Source organism: Apodemus sylvaticus, chromosome 7 (genome assembly GCF_947179515.1).
Source record: "Apodemus sylvaticus chromosome 7, mApoSyl1.1, whole genome shotgun sequence".
Lineage (NCBI taxonomy): Eukaryota > Metazoa > Chordata > Mammalia > Rodentia > Muridae > Apodemus > Apodemus sylvaticus.
This window is the reverse complement of record NC_067478.1, coordinates 11,450,675-11,474,352: the sequence shown is the minus strand read 5'-3', so window position 1 is coordinate 11,474,352 and position 23,678 is coordinate 11,450,675.

Genomic DNA, 23,678 nt, shown 5'->3' with positions numbered 1-23,678 from the left:
TGTGTTTTTATTTTTTTCCTTTCTCTAACATTTAGACTATCTTGACCTGAATGATTTTAAGATTTGTTTATTTTTATTTAATGAATGTGAGTGTCCACATAAATATGAGCAGGTTTCTACTGCCTGAGGCCAGAAAAGGGCATCTGGTGCTCTAGAACTAGTCTTACTAATGTCAGCACAAGCCACCATTTGGGTGCTAAGAACCAAACACAGATCCACAGGAAAAGGAAAAATTGGTCATAAACTCTGAGTCATCTCTCCAACTTCCACACTGATTGTAAGATTTATTTTATTTTTACGTGTGTATGCATGTACATATGTGTATGTGTGTATGTGGGTGGGGGTGGGTATGTGCATGTGAGTACAACTGCCCACAGGGACCAGAAGAGAGCATTAGATCCCACATGGGTGCTTAGAACCAATTCTGTGTTAAGAGCAAGTGCTCTTAACCACTATACTATCTCTCTAGTATAGCTAGATGTACTATGTAAATATTCTAGTATAGCTAAAATGTAGTTGATAGCTGTACTATCGATATACTGCAGCAGAATGCTTTGCTTTGGTTCAATTTTAATCACTAAGCAAATAAAGAGAAAAAAGAGACGAAATAAAATGATAGTACAGTGGACCCAGAAAAGGGGAAATAATTTGAAATGTAAATAAAAATATATCAATTAAAAAAAAGAAAAAAATGATAGTACATAGATGCCTCACACACAGAATCGTTCAGGGTTACCCCAGACTCTGGGCTATCATTTACCATATCACCTTTTTTGGCAACCAATCTTCTGCCGTCTCACAATAGAAAGCTGGTCAGACATCATGACGTTTGTGCTTCATAAAGAGAAAAACAATACACTAAAAGTGTGGGAGTGGTTGAATGAGTGGTCCTGACAGGCTGTTATGTTTGAATGCTTGGTCCCCAGTTGGTAGAACTGTCTGGGAAGGATTAGGAGGTATGGACTTTGGCAGAAGTATGTCACTGGAGGTGGGCTTTGAGGACTCAAAAGCCATGACAGGCCTAGTTTCTCTGTGTCTGCTGTCTGTAGATCAGGATGCAAGCTCTCAACTATTGCTCCAGCACCATCCAGCCTGCCTGATTCCCACCATGCTCATACAGGACTAAACTGCTGAAACTTTATACAAGTCCTCAATTAAATGCTTTCTTTAATAACTTTCTTTAATAACACAGTGCCATGGTATCTTCACAGTGATAGAACAGTATCTAAAACAGAGTCCCAAAGAATGAACCATATGAAATATTCATTTCCCTTCACAGAGTTTGAAAAGAAACATTAAAAAAAGGAAAAGGGTTAATTCAATATGACTTTCTTTTTTTTTGTAATATTTTTATTCGATATATTTTTTATTTACATTTCAAATGATTTCCCCTTTTCTAGACCCCCACTCCCCGAAAGTCCCATCAGCCCCCCTTCCCTCCCCCTGTTTTCCCACCCAACCCTTCCCACTTCCCTGTTCTGGTTTTGCCCTATACTGCTTCACTGAGTCTTTCCAGAACAAGGGGCCACTCCTCCATTCTTCTTGTACCTCATTTGATGCGTGGATTATGTTTTTGGTATTCCAGTTTTCTAGGTTAATATCAACTTATTAGTGAGTACATACCATGATTCATCTTTTGAGTCTGGGTTACCTCACTTAGTATGATGTTCTCCAGCTCCATCCATTTGCCTAAGAATTTCATGAATTCATTGTTTCTAATGGCTGAATAGTACTCCATTGTGTAGATATACCACATTATTTGCATCCACTCTTATGTTGAGGGATACCTGGGTTCTTTCCAGTTTCTGGCAATTATAAATAGGGCTGCTATGAACATAGTGGAACATGTATCCTTATTACATGGTGGGGAGTCTTCTGGGTATATGCCCAGGAGTGGTATAGCAGGATCTTCTGGAAGTGAGGTGCCAGTTTTCTGAGGAACCACCAGACTGATTTCCAGAGTGGTTGTACCAATTTGCAACCCCACCAGCAGTGGAGGAGTGTTCCTCTTTCTCCACATCCTCGCCAACATCTGCTGTCTCCTGAATTTTTAATCTTAGACATTCTGACTGGTGTAAGGTGAAATCTCAGGGTTATTCTGATTTGCATTTCCCTAATGACTAATGAAGTTGAGCATTTTTTAAGATGCTTCTCAGCCATCCGAAGTTCTTCAGGTGAAAATTCTTTGTTTAACTCTGTACTCCATTTTTTTAAATAGGGTTATTTGGTTTTCTGGAGTCTAACTTCTTGAGTTCTTTATATATATTGGATATTAGCCCTCTATCTGATGTAGGGTTGGTGAAGATCTTTTCCCAATTTGATGGTTGCCGATTTGCCCTTTTGATGGTGTTCTTTGCGTTACAGAAACTTTGTAATTTTATGAGGTCCCATTTGTCAATTCTTGATCTTAGAGCATAAGCTATTGGTGTTTTTGTTCAGGAACTTTTCCCTTGTACCGATGTCCTCAAGGGTCTTCCCCAGTTTCTTTTCTATTAGCTTCAGAGTGTCTGGCTTTATGTGGAGGTCCTTGATCCATTTGGATTTGAGCTTAGTACAAGGAGACAAGGATGGATCAATTCACATTCTTCTGCATGCTGACCTCCAGTTGACCCAGCACCATTTGTTGAAAAGGCTATCTTTTTTCCATTGGATGTTTTCAGCCCCTTTGTAGAGGATCAAGTGGCTATAAGTGTGTGGGTTCATTTCTGGATCTTCAATCCTGTTCCATTGATCCGCCTGCCTGTCACTGTACCAATACCATGCAGTTTTTAAGACAATTGCTCAGTAGTATTGCTTGAGGTCAGGGATACTGATACCCCCAGAATCTCTTTTATTGTTGAGGATAGTTTTAGCTATCCTGGATTTTTTGTTATTCCAGATGAATTTGAGGATTGCTCTTTCTAACTCTGTGAAGAATTGAGTTGGGATTTTGATGGGTATTGCGTTGAATCTGTATATTGCTTTTGGCAAAATGGCCATTTTAACTATATTATTCCTGCTGATCCATGAGCATGGGAGGTTTTTCCATTTTTTGAGGTCTTCTTCCATTTCCTTTTTCATAGTCTTGAAGTTCTTGTCATACAGATCTTTCACATGTTTGGTAAGAGTCACCCCAAGGTACTTTATATTGTTTGTGGCTATTGTGAAGGGGGTCATTTTCCTAATTTCTTTCTCAGCCTGCTTATCCTTTAAGTATAGGAAGGCTACTGATTTGCTTGAGTTGATTTTATAACCTGCCACTTTGCTGAAGTTGTTTATCAGCTGTAGGAGTTCTCTAGTGGAGTTTTTTTTGGGGGGGTTACTTAGGTAGACTATCATATCATCTGCAAATAATGATAGTTTGACTTCTTCCTTTCCAATTTGTATCCCTTTGACCTCCTTCTGTTGTCTAATTGCCCGAGCTAGTACCTCAAGTACAATATTGAAAAGATAAGGAGAAAGGGGGCAGCCCTGTCTAGCCTCTGATTTTGGTGGGATTGCTTCAAGTTTCTCTCCATTTAGTTTGATGCTCGCTACAGGTTTGCTGTATATTGCTTTTACTATGTTTAGGTATGGGCATTGAATTCCTGTTCTTTCCAAGGCTTAAAGCATGAAAGGATGCTGAATTTTGTCAAATGCTTTTTCAGCATCCAATGAAATGACCATGTGGTTTTTTTCTTTGAGTTTGTTTATGTAGTGGATTGCATTGATGGATTTCTGTATATTGAAACAACCCTGCATCCCTGGGAAAAAACCTACTTGATCATGGTTGATGATCATTTTGATGTGTTCTTGGATTTGGTTGGCAAAAATTTTATTGCGTATTTTTGCATCGATGTTCATAAGGGAAATTGGTCTGAAGTTCTCTTTCTTTGTTGGATCTTTGTGTGGTTTTGGTATCAGAGTAATTGTGGCTTCATAGAAGGAATTGGGTAGTGTTCCTTCTGTTTCTATTTTGTGGAATAGTTTGAAGAGTATTGGTGTTAGGTCTTCTTTGAAGGCCTGATAGAATTCTGCACAGAAACCATCTGGTCCTGTGCTTTTTTTGGTTGGAAGACTTTCTATGACCCCTTCTATTTCTTTAGGGCTTATGGGACTGTTTAGATGATCTATTTGGTCCTGATTTAATTTTGGTATTTGGTGTCTGTCAAGGAAATTGTCCATTTCCTCCAGATTCTCCAGTTGTGTTGAGTATAGGCTTTTGTAGTAGGATCTGATGGGTTTTTGGATTTTTTTCAGTTTCTGTTGTTATATCCCCCTTTTAATTTCTAATTTTGTTAATTTGGATAATTTCTCTGTGCCCTTTGGTCAGTGTGGCTAAGGGTTTATCTATCTTGTTGATTTTCTCAAAGGATCAGCTCCTGGATTCGTTGATTTTTTGTATGGTTCTCTTTGTTTCCACTTGATTGATTTCAGCCCTGAGTTTGATGATTTCCTGTCTTCTACTCCTCCTGGGGAAATGGCTTCATTTTGTTCGAGGGCTTTCAGGTGTGCCATTAAGCTGCTAGTGTATGCTCTCTCCATTTTCTTTTTGGAGGCACTCAGGGCTATGAGTTTTCCTCGAAGCACCAGTTTTCATTGTGTCCCAAAGATTTGGGTATGTTGTGCCTTCATTTTCATTAAATTCTAAAAAGTCTCTGATTTCTTTCTTTATTTCTTCTTTGGCCAAGGTGTCATTGAGTAGAGTATTGTTCATCCTCCATGTGTATGTGGGCTTTCTGTTGTTTTTGTTGCTATTGAAAACCACTCTTACACCATAGTGATCTGATAGGAGGCGTGCGATTAGTTCAATCTTCTTGTATTTGTTGAGGTCTGTCTTGTGACCAATTATATGGTCGATTTTGGAGAAGGTACCATGAGGTGCTGAGAAAAAGGTATATTCTTTTGCTTTAGGGTGAAATGTTCTATAAATATCAGTCAAATCCAATTGGTCCAAAGTTTCAATTAGTTTTACTGTGTCCCTGTTTAGTTTCTGTTTTCCTGATCAGTCCATTGAGGAGAGTGGAGTGTTGAAGTCCCCCACAATTATTGTGTTAGGTGAAATGTGTCCTTTGAGCTTTAGTAAAGTTTCTTTTACGAATGAGGGAGCCCTTGCATTTGGCGCATAGATGTTCAGAATTGAAAGTTCTTCTTGGTGGATTTTTTTTCCTTTGACCAGCAAGAAGTTTCCCTCAGTGTCTCTTTTGATGACTTTAGGTTGAAAGTCAATTTTATCTGATATTAGAATGGCTACTCCGGCTCGTTTCCTGAGACCATTGGCTTGTAAAATTGTCTTCCAGCCTTTTAGTCTAAGGTAGTTTTTGTCTTTGACATTTAAGTGTGTTTCCTGTATGCAGCAAAATGTAGGGTCTTGTTTCCTTATCCAGTCTGTTAGTCTATGTCTTTTTATTGGGGAATTGAGTCTATTGATGTTAAGAGATATTAAGGAATAGTGATTGTTACTTCCTGTCATTTTTGATGTTATTTTTATATTTTAGTGGTTATCTTCTTTTGGGTTTGATCAAGGAAGGTTACTATCTTGCTTTTTCCAGGGTGTAGTTTCCCTCCTTGTATTGGAGTTTTCCTCCTATTATTCTTTGCAGAGCTGGGTTTGTGGAAAGATATTGTGTAAATTTGGTTTTGTCGTGGAATGTCTTGGTTTCTCCTTCTATTGTGATTGAGAGTTTTGCTGGGTATAGTAGTCTTGGCTGACATTTGTGTTCTCTTAGAGTCTGCATGAGATCTGCCCAGGATCTTCTAGCTTTTATGGTCTCTGGTGAGAAGTCTGGTGTGATTCTGATAGGTCTTCCTTTATATGTTACTTGCCCCTTTTCACTTACTGTCTTTAATATTCTTTCTTTGTTTAGTGCATTTGGGGTTTTAATTATTATGTGGCAAGAGGTATTTCTGCTCAGGTCCCGTCTGTTTTGAGTTCTGTAGGCTTCTTCTGTATTCATAGGCATCTCTCTCTTTAAGTTGGGAAATTTTCTTCCATAATTTTGTTGAAGATATTTGCTGGCCCTTTCAGTTGTAAATCTTCACTTTCATCTATACCTATAATCCTTAGGTTTGGTCTTCTCATTGTGTCCTGGATTTCCTGGATGTTCTGGGATACAAGCTTTTTGCATTTTGCATTTTCTTTGACTGTTGAGTCAATGGTTTCTATGGTATCTTTGGCATCTGAGATTCTTTCTTCCATCTCTTGTATTCTGTTGTTTATATTTGCATCTATGGCCCCTGATTTCTTCTCAAGGTTTTCTATCTCCAATGTTGTTTCCCTTTGTGATTTCTTAGTTGTTTCTACTTCTGTTTTTAGATCCAGGATGGTTTTGCTCAGTTCCATCATTTGTTTGTTTGTGTTTTCCTGTAATTCTTTAAGAGATTTTTGTGTTTCCTCTTTCATGACTTCTGTCTATTGACGCAGGTTCTCCTACATTTCTTTAAGGTTTTTTGTTTGTTTGTTTGTTTGTTTGTTTGTTTTTGCGTTCTTCTGTATTGGCTTCTATCCTTTGAGCCTTATTCTCCTGCATTTCTTTAAGCGATTTTTGTGTTTCCATTATATGGGTTTCTAGCTTATTCATATTCCCCTGTATTTCTTTAAGAGATTCATTTATGTCCTTTTTGTGTTCTTCTAGCAACATCATGACCAGTGATTTTAAATCCAAATCTTGTTTCTCTGGTGTGTTGGCATAACCAGGACTTGCTGATGTTGGAAAGTTTGTTTCAGATGCTGCCATATTGCCTAGATTTCTGTTAGTAGTGTTCCTGCGTTTGCCCTTTGGCATCTTGTTCTCTGGACTTAGTTGGTCTTGTCTCTGGCTGGTGTTTGGCACTCCTGAGGGGCTCTGGTGCTATTTCTGCAACATTGGATGGCTGGGTTTCCCCTGTAGCAGATTGCTGATGTGCTGTCCTCCTCTTGGGTGCCCTTGCAGCCCTAGTGTGCTTTGCCCCAGATTGTGTCTGTGAACCAGATAGTACCTGTTTGCTCCTTCAGGGAGTGCTGATGGTGTATGCTGTGGGGACCTTTTCAGTGTGCTGATCACTCTGCTGTGCAGCAGATCTCCCAACCAGATTGGTGCACACAAGGCTAGCCCAGCTGCTCAGGCCCTGAGTCTAGGCAAAAGCCTGGGAGGCCAAGGTCCGAGCAAAGTTCCTCTTGGGCTATGACTGTTAATTGGATCTGTCAGGTGGCCAGGATGGCAGCATGAGTGTGCTCCCTGAAAGTGCCGGAAGAGTCTGCTGGGCTAACAACCTCCTGGCCGGGTTGACACACTGATGGCCCACTGAGCAGCCCAGTTCTTGGGGTCAGTCCAGGGCCCATTGGGGCCTAGTCCCCCGCTATGTTAGCCTCGGCCTATGCCTGTTAGCCAGCTTTGCCTGCTAGAGCTCTCTGGTGGCCTGTAGGCAAAATGATGGTGTGCATGCCGGGCCTGAGCAAAAAACCTCCTGGCTGGGTTGGCATCCTGATGCCCTCCCCCCCCAACAGCCCAGGGACTTGGTGCAGGCCAATGCCCATCGGGCTTAGACCCCTGCGATGTTGGCCTCAGGTTATGTTTGCGTACCTCAGTCAGTCTGATATCTCTGGAGTCCAAGAACCAAGATGGAGATGAGTCTCTCGTGACTGGCGGGAGGCTCAATATAACTTTCATCTCTTCTACATTTTCACTTGTCTTTTGTACAGGTTCTTTAAAAGGTTTATTTTATTTTGTGTATATTTTGCCCACACGCATGCCTGTGTGCCATGTGTGTACAGAAGAGAATGTTGTATCACAGATTTTATTTGTTTGTTTTAATTTTATCAAGTAATTAAAACTTTAACAAAAAGTCTAAAGCAGAAGAATTTTAGTGAGTTTGAAATCAGTTTATAGAGTGAGTTTCAGACAAAAATGTGATAGTGTGAAATCATTTCTTACTAAAATTTTATTTTTATTATTTTTAATTATGTATATATGTGTGGGTATGTGTATATGTGGGCAGATGTCTTGGTGCACTGAAGAAGGGCACTGGATACCCTGGAGCTGGAGTTATGGGTGATTGTGAACAATCCTATGTGGGTGCTGTCAACCAAACTTGGGTTCTCTGCATGAGTAGTCTGTGGTTTTAACTGCTAATCTCTCTCTTTAGCCTCTAGATGTTTTTAAAAAAACATTTAGTAGATGCTAAAAGGTAACTGTTCTGACCATAGACATTTGTATGCAATGCATATTCTTCCAAATAAGTGGGATAAAAGATGAATGTCGGCATTGAAGGGAATGGAGCCAGGAGGCACAGTGAGGATCAGACAGTATCAAGGGGATGCTCATCTGGTCTATTTAAAAAAAAAATGAGGTGTTCAGTCTCATTAAGTGCCTTCAGGGAATGTCCTGAGAAGCTGAGTGTGAGAAGGGAGGTGTTGCTCAATGAGAAAGCATCAAGTGAGGAATGAAAACAAAAAACAGAATGGGAACCTGTCTCGGCGAGGCCTCATAAAATGTTTGGAGGTGCACAGTCTAATAGAGCAGTCAGCAGCCCCTTGGGAGAGTCAAGAACAAGAAACATAGAGATTCTGAATTGAGAGGTTCCCCAAATGTAGAATGGTCTATATGGTGTCTCATGGTTTAAAGGGTATAAAGGTCTTGTCCATCTCCTTTTATCACCCACGCCTTAAGAAAATGTTAGGAAATCACAACATACATCATTACAGTTAATTTGACCCACCTAATTCTTTTTAACTTTTTGTACTTTGCTACTAGAAACATTCCAAACATGTGTGTGTCTTGCATCCCAGACATGGCTGGCTTGTTTGTTGTCAGGAAAAGTTGGCACATGGTCAGGCCGTGTCTTGTTCCCTCCTTCCCAACCTACCCTCCTACCCTACTTTCCATCTCTCATTTTCTCTCCTTTAAATTTGATTTTGATATTTTATTTTTAGTTTGATACCCAGCTTTATGCTAGCATGGTGGAATTGGTTTCCAGATCTCCAATGCAAGCAACACAGAGGTCTTGACATCATCTAAATTGTAGGCAAGACAGAACAACAAGGGTGTGACTTTCAGCAGGCATTCAGATGCTCCTGTCAGCTTTCTGGTGAGAAGAGATATTGGTAACATCTCTTTACAGCATGCAGTTCCCCTTACACCCATAAGCCACACACTGGCTTCTATAGGCCACTGTCTTTTCCTCCATGGGCCATTGCTTTGCCAGCAAATGGAATGTAAACAAGATCTGCTGCTTAGAGAAGGGACTTGGTCAGTCTCATGAAAAGAAACCTCACCTGCAGGATCTGAGAGGATTCTTGGAACTTTTAGAACTGTCTCCACCAACTTAATCGCATACTATAAACTTAGTATTTGAATTGTGTTTTATTGTATAAAAATTACCCTGTGAGCTTGTTCTTAGGTGATGACGTAAACACTTTATGATACGCTCAGATTCTGAAAGCACCTGGGAATTACTAACTTCTTACAAAAAGATGGTTTTATAACATAAGCTGAACTTTATCGCCAGCAGCATCATTAATGTCATCACCAGCATCATCACCAGTTTTACACTACTGGCAGCATCAGCATCACCAGCATCACCAGTATCACCAGCAGCAGCAGCATCACAACCATCTTCACCACCATCATCCCCACTCTCATAACCAGAATCATTGCTACCAGCAGCATCAGCATTGCCACCAGGAACATCACCAATCTTATCACCATGATCATCACCATCCATCATCTCTACCAAACTATCAATCATTATTACCAACACCACGAGCCCCAACAGCATTAGCACAATTGTGTTACCTCTTGTAATACTTTTTCAGATTGCTAATGGTTTGAAGATATGTAGTACTTAGACTAAGCCTCATATAATCTGTTTGTTACTTAAGATCATGAGCAAAAAATTCACACAGTAGAAAAAAAATTGTACTGTAAATGATGTCTTATCTTTCTGTGATATAGAAATTGAAGGAGCTGAAGGCAGATTCAGAAGATGTTCAGTTGGTACATGGCTTACAGTATAAGTATGAGGACCTGAGTTTGACTCCCCACACCTATGTATAAACCTGGGCATGGAAGGAAAGACTTTAAACAGCAGAGGAGAAGAGAAGAGTAGATTATGAAAGCTCTCTGCATAGGTAGTCTAGCCTCCTAGGTGAACTACAGGTTAATGTGAATGGCCCTATCTCAAAAAACAAGGTCAGCAGCTGCTGGGCATTAACACCAGAGAATATTTTCTGGTGCACACATACATATATAAGGATTAGAGGAAATAGAGATATTCTAGAATGCACCCCACCTACAGGGCATGTGTTTTCAGTTTCCTTGAAGTGTCAAAAAACTAGAGCCAATCCAGCCATGTGGCCTAAGGCATTCTAACAGAACTCCACTGTGATGACAGCAGACCCAGCAGAGGACAGAGAGGCAAAGCAGGAGGGGAGGTAGACATTGCTGGGACTTTCTGCAATACTGGACAGCAGAAAGGTCCTAAGGCATAGCAATGCCTGGTATCTGCTGCACAGAACATTAATAGTGCTGGGATTTGTCCTTTAGAATGAGCACTAAATTAGCTAATCAGTGACTGCTCGCTTGTTGGGATTCTCCTTTTCAACAAAGCATGGAGGCTCCATCACAGCCAACAGTAATCTGCTCTTTGTATATGCAAAGCAGCTCAATTATTTGAGGCAATTAAAGTAATATCTCAAGAGTGATTTGAAAGGATGTTATATTTGTAAGGAATTCAACAAGAATTAGAAAACTACAGTTTCTTTTTCCCTCCCATGTAATTTTGTGAAAGAGACAAAATGGACCAAAGAAATCAGTCTTCAGTGTTTAATGTTGATCATTACCAACACACAGCTCTCTGATGACTGGCTGTCTTAATTATGCAGATGAAAGTCTCTTATTTTGCAAAAGTCATTATTTGCAAGGGAGGGCTTTCTTGCTGCAGCCTGTTTTCCTTCTCTGGCTTTGACTGCTGCCTAGACAAGCTTCAGAAGCAAAAGGGCTCTCACACTCACGGGCTTCCCTTGATATTTGCAGTTTGAGGGTTTGGGTGTTATTTTGTGGCCAATTTCTTGGACTATAAACATTTTTCTAGCATCTCCAAGAGCCTAGGAATCTTTTTACCTACCATACCAGATGGCTGCTCATAGAAGTGTCCCAGTAGAAATTCCAGAGGTAGGGTAGATGCACCAAATTTTGACTCCCATGATCATAAATGCCAGGGACTTACTTCATCCATATCTCCATCAACTCAGTAACAAATTTTCATGCCCCATCATGGTGATCCACTTCATGACAAAAACAGCTGCTCCCATACATCTCTGAAGCCCAAGAACCAGATTGGGTTAATGTAGCCTATACAGAGAACAAAACAATATTAATATAGGTTCACACCTTGGCCTATGCGTAAATTATTGACTATGTCACAAGAGAGAGTCCTTTACTTTAATGCGATGGAAAGTATACTGTCTGACTTGGAGAATGTGTATTCCCGCAGTATGTTCACCTTAACAGGTATGTCAGTCAAGACATAACCCTTTAGCTGCCCAAACACCGCTCTATGTGCACATGACTCACAAAGTTAATGTTATTATTTTCTTTATGAGTTTCAGCCTTTTCTGGAATGTAGTGATTTTGCACTATCCACAGTTAAGTGTGTAATAACAGTACACTGCAATCTTTAGTAAAGGGGGTTGTAAGCACAGAAGCTTTATGCATTATCTTCTTCATGTAGTGTGGAAGGGCAAGGCATCAGGAGTGGAATCATCTGTTCCTCCCAGGAAACATATATGACTTTAATTATCACCAGCTATCATGAGATTAGTCAACACCTTTGGATGTTTAGAAAAGTGGACTTATAATGCTCTGAAGCTGTCCAGATGTTTCAAGGGATCAGGTACACAGAGAATTGTGATTGTTTTCTTGCATGAAGGGTTTTCATTGCCATACTAGACAGACTTCCAATCTGGATCTAAACTAAGATTGCATTAAGTATAAAACACCTAAGTAGACACACAAAAATCAAAATACACCTGACAATTCAACACAGAAGCTCTTAGTGCTTTTCAATCAAATGTTCTGCTTGGGGCTTCTTCTCAATACTGATTTCTTGCTATGTTCATGTCCACGCATCTAGGATGCTTTCATTTTATTTTTCTTTCTTCATTTCTCTCTCTCTCTCTCTCTCTCTCTCTCTCTCTCTCTCTCTCTCTCTCTCTCTCTCTCTCTCTGTGTGTGTGTGTGTGTGTGTGTGTATTATGCATGCATGTTTGCATATGTGTGAATGCACATGTATGGATGTGTGCTTGCATGTGGGTATGTGTGAGTGCAGAGGCCCGAGGTTGATGTGTGGAATCATCCTCCATCACTCTTCACCTTATTTCATTGGGTCAGGGTCTCTCAGTTACAGCCAGCGTTCAAGAATACAGCTAGCTTCCTTCAAGGCATCCTCTGTCCGTTCCTTCCTAGTCTAGAATAAGAACCAGGCAACCTAGCCCATATGGCATTTAAGTGTATTCTGGGGATCTAAATGCCTGTCTTCGTGCTTACAGGCAAAGTGCTTTCAGCCATTGTGTAGTCTCCCTGTTCCCTGTTCCCCCTTTGTTCACGTCTTGGCACCTAGGCATATGCATCTATTTATTTCCTATGTGTCTTATTTTCCCTATATAGACTATGAACATATACCAATAGATCCTAAACATATATTAACTCACCTCACACATGCACACACACACACACACACACACACACTTGAATTAGCTTGAATTGGGTACTATTACATAGATAGTGCAGAAATGATCAGGAAGGCTCCTTTCCCATTGAAAACACATTTGTTTCTTAATTTGGTATCGAGATGGATGTAAATGCCCGTAATCACAGAAATGTGCCACCACATGAATGTCCCCTTTCCACATCCTCACCTCCTTCTCATCACGATACTTCTTCCACCCCAGGGCAGACATCATCATTTAAACTTTCAACTTGTGCATTACTATGTTTTGGCATTTGTTGTTGTTCTTGTAAATTGCTTTTTCAATGGATACTTCCCCATCTTGCCTTGTCTTGCTCCATTCCCATTTGTGAGAATCTGGTTTATCCTTGTAACTCTGTGGGAATGTATCCTGTGAAAATGCTAGTTTATTTATCCATGCTACTGTGGGTAGCACTCTGGGTAATTCTGAAGCTGGCTTTATGAATATTGCTGCTTTGAATATTCATGTGCACATCTTTTACTGAACATATGTATGTGTTTTTCCAAATGTTAAACCGACCTTATATTTCTGGAGTAAACCACACTTTTCGTGATATATTATCCTATTTATGTGTGGCTGGGTTTGATTTTCTAGTATTGCACTGTGAATGGTTGCATTTACATGACTTAAGGAAACTTTACAAGTATCCTTTCCCATAATGTTTTCCTGTAATTGTGGTATTGAATTTCCAGAGTCTTATATAAGGAACCAGAGATATTCTCTCACTCTTTCCTCTTGGTTTGCTTGGTATTAGGAATTATTTCTTCCACAGATATTTGGAAAAATTCATGGTTGAAGACATATGGGCATGGAATTTTTTTCTCCAAGTTTTTTCTAATGAAATAGTAAAAGTTTTTACTAGATAATGAAATAGTAAACTTTTAAAGATGTATTCTTTTATCAACCTTTCATAATATTTAGTTGTTAAATAATAATCATATTATTAAATAGAATTATTAATATATCCTTCATAATATGATAATTAATTTGGAAAATTGATCATAAAGTTTTCTCAGTAGAATCAGTTCCTTTTGTGCTAGGATGATTTTAATGGTGACTTATTTCATGTACCTGATAATTGCAAAGTAATATTTTTTTCTTTTTCACATCTTTGGTGTCAGTTGATATTTATAAAAATCTCATAGATTTGTAAAATACTTAAACTACTTTCTCATGAGATGGGTGCATATATTTAATTTTTACACATGTATATTTTAAGACTTATTATTTTTTAATTTCAAACTCAAAAGATTACACCAGGTCGAAGCAATGTATGTTCAAGTTGTCATCCTTCAACAACCAAAGACAGAAAGTTTTAGCACCTGCCCAGTAATAAGCATGGACCACACACTTATGGAGGTGTGCCACTTCCAAGGAGCAGAAAAGAAAGTGACCTCCAGGAGGGGTTCCATTCATTCTTCTCTTCTGAAGTAATCTAACCATTATCTCATAATTATATCTTTTGCCATACTGTGCATCTTCCCTCCTCCCTCTGAGAATGCACTGGTCCAAAAATGGAACATCTGGAATGCGCTGGACATTTTGGTTTTATTTGTGTTTTCTGGTAAGGTCACACCCAGGACCCCTCCCATGCTATCATTTGCTCTGCCCTCTGCATTTTCTTTGCCTTTTTATTTTGAGACAGAGTTTCATCAAGTTCCCCAGGAGGTCAGTCCTCTTGTATCAGCTTCCCAGGTCTTGAGTTTACAGCCCTGTGCCTCTGATCCAGAATCCCGCAGGTCTCTTTCAGGCCCCTAAGTTAGCTTTCTCTCTTCATCATCAGGTGTGCATCATCAATTATTCCATTTTATAATTCACTATTCCTACAGTGACTGAGATTTACAATTAATATTTATGACTGTGTCCTATTTTTAACCCTACATCTACACATGGAAGTGTTTGTTTTCAAGAGACATGCTCATACTATGGAAGTCTTGCTTGTCAACACCTGTTATATAAACATGACTGGCCTTGAGCTCACAGGAAATCTTCCTGGCTCAGCTGCTTGGGTGCTGGGATTATAGATATGTACCATGTCTACCCAAAAGTCTTAATTAAAGCTATGTTACCTAAGGATAAAGCTCAAAGGCTCGCATATGTCTGGATTTCATTCGCAGAATAACACACAAAGAAAATGATATTATTCAGCTCAAAAATATCCATTTAATTTGTTTATAAGTGCTAATTTATGGTTGAACATTTCTTCCTCTTGTCTTATGATAAAACATTTATGAATCTTTTTATCTTAATGATTTCAAAATCTTATTCATATCCTTGAGCATCTGTGGTATTTTGTATTTTTTCTTAGATTATTAATTATAGGTTAGATGGATGTTCATGATAATTTGCAAGTTTGGAGTTTCAATGCTTTTAAAATATGCATAGGCCCCCCTCCTGGTTATGACCAATTCAACAACATGGGTGTAACTTATCTTACTTTCTGTCAGGCAGAAAGAGCAGGAACTCAATGACCTTAACATTAAGTTACAAATTTAAGAAAGGTCATGTGGCCTTTTTGTCCCTCATTTTCTAGGTCATAGAAGATTTCTGCCAGAGCTTAGCCTAGGCACTTAAGCTGACCCATTCCTTATGAAAAATAGGTTTTTGTTGCTTCAGTCAGCATTTCAGTGTACTCCTAGGCGAAGAAGTGCTTGGGAAGTTTAGATGTAGGGTCTATTTGCAGAGAACACAAAACGACATTTTCAAACAGAGACACATGAAGCTCATTGTGGAGGGTGAGTATAGAGTCAAATTCAAAATATTCCAATAAATCGCTTACAGTAGAGTGGTTCAAAATAGAAAACCAAGGTTAGAGTGATTACACAGATGGCTAAGTGCTTGCCTTGCAAACATGAGGATGTGCTTGATCCTAGAACTCACATTAAATTTTTTTTGTGTCCAATAACCTGTGTTTGTAGTGCAAACATCAGGAAGGAAGAAAACATCAGATCTTGGGGATTGCTGATCAGCCAATCTAGCATAATGGGTGACCTCTAGGCCAATGAGACACCCTGTCTCAAAAAAGCAAGGTAGACAGCACCTGAAAGAATGTAAAAATGTGTATATGCTCATCTCTGGCCTATGCACATGAGTGCACACACACACACACATACACACACTGGCATGCTCACTGGGCACACACACACACACACACACACACACACACACACAGGTCTGCTTTCAACAATCGGTACGTCAGTCATAAAAATCAGTAAATACTGGATTTAAACTGTGTTTTAGTTATTTATTGTTTTATTTTCAATGCTAGAGTTGAAGTTCAGTGGTTTGTTTATGTAAGGACAGAACTGTACTGCCTTATTTATTGAGGTAGGGTCATACAGTGCAGAACAAGGATTTGTGGTTCCCCTGCCCAAAGTCTGAAACATTGTGATTATAGGTGCACAACACTCTGACAAGCTGGAATTCTACTTTAAACTGAATTCCCTAGCAAACACACACAGATCACCTTACCCAGCACAGTATATCATCAGTAGTCCAGTAAAATACTTTCATGGGTCATCATTTGTTAGGCCCTCAAAATCTTAATCAACTCTATAAGGAGGAAACCATATGAAACATAACTTTCAAACACAATTATACATCACCAAAAATACATGTCTGAATAGATAAATTATTTACTGAACAGTAGCATTTATGCATTGGTTCCTCTCAGCCCCACAGTGGAAATGCTACTGTCTTAAATTTCTCTTTCCTTAGTTTCCATACTGTGATGGATGGTAGGCAGAATTGCCAGCTACAATAAACCCTTTTTTATTTTACTTATTTTTCTGGGCATTTATCTCATAGTTACAGAAACAAAACTAAGATCTTAAGGGATTTAATAATGAATGAATAAATCTAAGTTATTAGAAGGAAGGAGATAATTAAGGTCAGAGCAGAAACACATGAGTCAACACATATGTGATGTGTTAACCAAAAATAAATAAATAAAATAAAGAGTTGATTTGTTTTGGTTTGGTTTCAAAATATATAAACAAAATTGACAAACTCAAGAATTACAAAGAGAAATTGAAAGCCAGTTGAAGAAAAATTTAGAAATGGAGAAGAAAAAAGAACAAATGATTCAACAGAAATACGAAATACCTAAGGGGACAGGGACACACCAACATGCTAGACAGCCTAGAGATAAGCCAGTGAATACTTGATACTCATGCAATGAATAGTATGTTCAGTATTTGCTTGGAATTCTAAATCTCTGACTAATGTATAACATGAAAGAAAACAGAACTAATAGTACTACCCACCTCTCAGAAATCAATATACTAGGACCTCTTGCTTTCAGTATTAAATTTGATTATCGTTGAATTTTAATACTTACAGAAATATTAATACAATTGCTTCTTAATGACTATCCAAACTTGAAGAACAAAAAACCCCATATTAGTATCAAAGCCAGGCAAGGATGCTTTAAGAAAAGAAAACTATAGGTCAAAGACCATGATACAGAGACAAAGATATTTTCAACTAATCCAAGTATAATAAATGTTTAGAATGGACACTTGCTGTGGCAAATTCAAGGAATTCAAGGATAGGTCAAAATCTATAACACACTCAGTGTAACATGTCACACAGTAGGATGAAAGATAAATAGCATAAAGCAATCCTAATTGGTCCAGAAATTTACTTAAATTTTTTATATCTTTTACTGAGTTAGTGCCTTAGTCAGGGTTTCTATTCCTTCACAAAACATCATGACCAAGAAGTTGAGGAGGAAAGGTTTTTTTCAGCTTACACTTCCACACTGCTGTTCATCACCAAAGGAAGTCAGGACTAGAACTCAAGCAGGTCAGGAAGCAGGAGCTGATGCAGAGGCCATGGGGGGACGTTTCTTACTGGCTTGCATCCCCTGGCTTGATCAGCTTGCTTTCTTAAAGAACCCAAGACTACCAGCCCAGGGATGGCACCACCCACAATGGGCCCTCCCCCCTTGATCACTATTTGAGAAAATGCTTTACAGCTAGATGTCTTGGAGGCATTTCTTCAACTTAAGCTCTTTTTTTTGGTGATAACACAAGCTTGTGTCATGTTGACACACAAAACCAGCCAGTACAGTCAGTGTAGTGATTATTTGTTAAAACTGATTTGTTTTCCCATGGGTCACACTCCCAACTACCCATGAGAGCCCTCTGAATTTGTGAATGAAACACACACACACACACACACACACACACACAGATGTACCAGTTAATTTTAAATTCCTTAACTAGATCAAAGTTTGGGCATTTCTAATCCTTCCCACTGCTAGCAAACATTCCCCTCCAGTACTTCTGAGTACTTATAAAATCTATATTTCATTCCTGTTACACACACACACACACACACAAACAATTGAGGAAGTGGCCCATGTGCATACTTTCCCTGATTCTCACATGTTGGTGGGACTTTAGGTCTAGTTTTTCTTCTTCCCCCATCATGGCAATCTCTGCCTTCCTTTCTCCCACTTCCTAGCCTACACAAATCCAAAGTTTGCACCTCAGTCTACTTCTCCACCCACTGGCAATTAGCTCTTTATTGACTGAGAAAGACCAGTTGGGGACAAGGACATTTAGCGTTTGGACACATGGATTCCTGATTTGGGGGGCATGATTAATTCAAAGCATTAGAATCAATCCCCAACAAGTTAGTCTTTCAGCAAATGAAGGAGCAATATGCCTCAGCCAAAGAATGCCATCAGACTTGGTAGTAGATAACTGATAACTTTTAATCTAATACTAGGAAGGACAAGGATGCCCACCTTACATTTCTGCTTAACATGGTATCAGAAGTCCCAGCCATAGCAATGAACTCAAGCAAATCATACTCAAAACAGATAATAAGCAAGTAAAATTATGTCTACTTGCAGAGACATTATTATGTACATGAAAAATGCTAAAGACTGCAGCAAACTACTGTTAGAATTTCTAAAAAAAATCAGTAAAGTTACAAAAGACAACATTTGAGTGGAAAAATCCATATTGGTTTGATTCATCAACAGGAAACTATCTGAAAATAAATTTTAAAAGGCTATCCTATTTATAATTGAAGAGTGGAATATGCACAATATATTTAATCAAAGAGAGCCAAGGGAGCAAACTCCTACATGATGAGTTAAAGCAAATGCAACCCATATAAAAACACAGGAATCTCTCTGACATTGTCCTTAACAATGCTTCGTGGTCATAAGAACAACATTGTCCTTAACAATGCTTCGTGGTCATAAGAACAACAGCACAGACAAACACCTTAAATCAAACAGGCCATCACAATATAATGTTTCTTTTACAGCATAATATACAAGAGGAAAGCAATAGATTACATAGTAAGATGAACTTTTACAAACTGTATGGACAGTGGAAGCTTTAGAACCAAAATTAGTGAGCAATTTGTGTAACTAAATAACATCAAATATTAAAACCATTAAAGACTTGAACTGATATATTTTGTAATATACAGTTATATATATATATATATATATATATATATATATATATATACACACATAATAAAGGTCCACCCTGAATAAAATGGCTCGGTGGTTAAGAGCACTGGTGGCTCTTCTAGAGGACCAGAGTTCTAGTCCAGAAACCACACGCAGTTAGTAACTGTCTATAACTGCAGTCCCCAGGCTTCTGATGCCCTATTCTGATTCCTTGTACATGTGTTTTGTGTACAAACATACATGTGTATAGACAATACACCTATACACATAATATGCACATAAAAGTAAATAAAAAAATTAAAGGAAAAGAAAAGACCGCTCACAGACATGAAAGTCTAATATCACTAGTGATTGAAGATAAGTAACTTATACCCAAATGACAAGTCTTTTCTGAGTCAGAACAGTTGTTATAGAAACTATGGCAATACTCAAGTGTTAGCCTGAAGAATGGCCAACCCCCTCAGTGGTAGGGAAAAGGTAAGTGATACAACTGTGGTGGAAAATGCTATAAGGTTCCCTTCAAAAATACACTTACTAGACAACCAAATCATCTCACATACCTGTTACAGTGAAATAAAATCTGGAAGAAAAAAATTGTATTCCATGCTCACTTTAGGAATATTTACAACAGAAAATACATGGACTTGACTTCAGTCAGTGTTCATCAACAAACTGATAGTGAAAATGGGAGAGGTTGCTCTCAAAGGTCACTCATCCATATGATAAAATCCTCAGGCCCCTCAGCCCTCAGTCTGCCATTCTGTTATTGCTCATTGCTAACAAGTTCATGAACAGCAATGACCAAATGTGAGAGTTTGCCTGCTGGGCCTCAAGGCTGCAATCTGTCTGTGACTTCTAATCTCTGGAATAGCCCTGTGTTAAGTATCACCTTTCTTTAGCATCTGCCACAACTCAGTGTTCTTTCTAACAGTGACTTTTATATTGTGCATCAGCTAGAGTCCAGTTAGGATCCATTTTTAATGGTTAAGTCAGAAAGATGCTGTAAAGCACTTGACATCTCAACAGCTTCTGGAAGACGGAAACGTACCTCCTAAAAGGATACAGAGCTTAAAAAGGGAAGGGACGTGGTGGAGGTGGAACACTGCCATTGTCCCTAATAGGAACACTTCACCAGGAGAATGTTTTCTTTTTGTGCATGTATGCACTACGATCACATAAAAAACTTCTGTTTATCGGCTCAGAGTCAGTCTCCTCTCAAAGCCAAGTAGCGACACATTTGCTGACCCAGGGAATGTAATGGCATCATTACCTAATGAACTGTTGAGGAATTCATTTGAATGCGGCTGTCCCTTGGAGAAACATGAATCTTCACATGATTAAAGTGGTTTAGACAGGAGTGGTTCAGGGTAGACCATATTAATTTATGAGTCATTATGTTCAGCTCCAGACTACAACCTAATGAGCTGATTCAAATTCATTTAAGTCCCTTGAAAAATACATACAGAATCTGAACAATGTTCATAATTGGGAACCAACAGACATTTGCTCTGAAAACCAATATATTTCAATCAGAGCCAGTCAAATACATCTATGGAGGGTTTTTCCCCCTGAAATTATTGGGCTTCACCAGCCCTCAGTTTCTGAGATTAATATAGACTGTAGAAAACCCTTGAACCAAATGCATCCTTAAAAAGGATGAATGAAAATATTGACTAGTAAGATCTTATGATTTACTTAATTGAGAGGTTTACTAACCATGTGGTAGGAGTCAACTCTGAGGCACACTGTGTACTTAATCACACTGATGTTTTAGAATTTGCTAGAACATGAAAGTGATTCTCTTATCTCAGCATCCTGTATGCTGGGATTATAGACATGTGCTACCACCTCTATTTCATGTGCATTTTCGGAATACTGTGATCCAAGGACAGTTTCTTAGAAGGGGTGTTCTCTCTGAAGAAGGAAATGGAAGAAGACCTCAAAAAATGGAAAAACCTCCCATGCTCATGGATCGGCAGGATTAATATAGTTAAAATGGCCATTTTGCCAAAAGCAATATACAAATTCAAGGCAATACATATCAAAATCCCAACTCAATTCTTCATAGAGTTAGAACGAGCAATTCTCAAATTCATCTGGAATAACAAAAAACCCAGGATAGCTAAAACTATTCTCAACAACAAAAGAAATTCTGGGGGAATCGGTATCCCTGACCTCAAGCAATACTACTACTTTTAACACTACAGCAATAGTGTTAAAAACTGCATGGTATTGGTACAGTGACAGGCAGGCGGATCAATGGAACAGGATTGAAGATCCAGAAATGAACCCACACACCTATGGCCACTTGATCCTCGACAAAGGGGCTGAAAACATCCAATGGAAAAAAGATAGCCTTCTCAACAAATGGTGCTGGGTCAGCTGGAGGTCAGCATGCAGAAGAATGTGAATTGATCCATCCTTGTCTCCTTGTACTAAGCTCAACTCCAAACGGATCAAGGACCTCCACATAAAGCCAGACACTCTGAAGCTAATAGAAAAGAAACTGGGGAAGACCCTTGAGGATATCAGTACAGGGGGAAAGTTCCTGAACAGAACACCAATAGCTTATGCTCTAAGATCAAGAATTGACAAATGGGACCTCATAAAATTACAAGTTTCTGTAAAGCAAAAGACACCATCAAAAGGACAAATCGGCAACCAACAAATTGGGAAAAGATCTTCACCAACCCTACATCAGATAGAGGGCTGATATCCAATATATACAAAGAACTCAAGAAGTTAGACCCCAGAAAACCAAATAACCCTATTAAAAATGGGGTACAGAGTTAAACAGAGAATTCTCACCTGAAGAACTTCGGATGGCAGAGAAACATCTTAAAAAATGCTCAACTTCATTAATCATCAGGGAAATGTAAATCAAAACAACCCTGAGATTTCACCTTACACCAGTCAGAATGGCTAAGATTAAAAACTGAGGAGACAGCAGGTGTTGGCGAGGATGTGGAGAAAGAGGAACACTCCTCCACTGCTGGTGGGGTTGCAAATTGGTACAACCACTCTGGAAATCAGTCTGGCGGTTCCTCAGAAAACTGGGCACATCTCTTCCGAAAGATCCTGCTATACCACTCCTGGGCATATACCAAAAGGATTTCCCAGCATGTAATAAGGATATATGCTCCACTATGCTCATAGCAGCCCTATTTATAATAGCCAGAAGCTGGAAAGAACCCAGGAATCCCTCAACAGAAGAATGGATGCAAAAAATGTGATATATACACAATGGAGTACTATTCAGCCATTAGAAACAATGAATTCATGAAATTCTTAGGCAAATGGATGGAGCTGGAGAACATCATACTAAGTGAGGTAACCCAGTCTCAAAAGATCAATCATGGTATGCACTCACTAATAAGTGGATATTAGCCTGGAAAACTGGAATACCCAAAACATAGTCCACACATCTAATGAGGTACAAGAAGAAAGGAGGAGTGGCTGCTGGTTCTGGAAAGACTCAGTGTAGCAGTATAGGGCAAAACCAGAATGGGGAAGTGGGAAGGGGTGGGTGGGAGAACAGGGGGAGGGAAGGGAGCTTGTGTGACTTTCTGGGAGTGGGGGACCAGAAAAGGGGAAATCATTTGAAATGTAAATAAAAAATATATCGAATGAAATAAATAAAAACAAAAAAAGAAGGGGTTTTCTCAGACTTCATATATTCTGGGAGCTTCCCAATACCCATACCCTGAGTATTAATGACTAGGAATAGAGTTACCGAACTTTGGGCAGTGGGGCTTATCTGGGAGGAGTGAGTAGTAATTCCGAGAAATACCACCCCATTGTTAAGCAGAAATACAAGTGTAGTTTTCCTTTCACAGATATGACCCCTGTGAGCCAGCTGTCTTCATGTAGCCTGAGAAAATGGCTACTAGCTCTGATAGCATGCAGGCCAGCAATTAGCTTGTCCTTGGACCTAAGCTCCATTGTCTTTAAAATTCTTGTTTCTTCAGGCCAGTGCCTGCTGTGTCGTCAGATCTGGATGCGAGTGTCCTAAATACATCCAGACATCCACAAATAGGAATTATCTAATCTGCTCCCCATAAACAGTCCATCATATTGAGCAAATCTCAGAGTTGGGAAGATTTTCCTTCTGTGTGGATTCAGGATAACTAGACACTAAGCTTATCTGTCTTTATTATTTTGGATGATTACAAGAATACTTCCATAAATCTAAATTTATCTTCTGCTGACTTCTAGGTTTTGATGTTAAGTTATATAAATTTAAAGAAAGCAATTTTCCCCAGGGTGAAACTAATTGTGTTGACCTGGAGATTAAGATAAGGGACTGCTGAGCTGTCTCAGACGTCAGCCACTGTAGGAAGATAATAGTCTTTGGCTCCCTTTCTGAAAATACACTACCTAACTCCTCATCCTTCTTCCTCCATTGAAATCACCTTTTTCGTGGTCTACATATTTAAGTATGTACATACGTACGTAAGGTGCTTTGTGCTCATTAACATTTATTATCAATTGGACAGGACCTAGACTGACCTAAGGAGCACATCTCTGAGCATGTCTTGGACATTCTAGACCCAG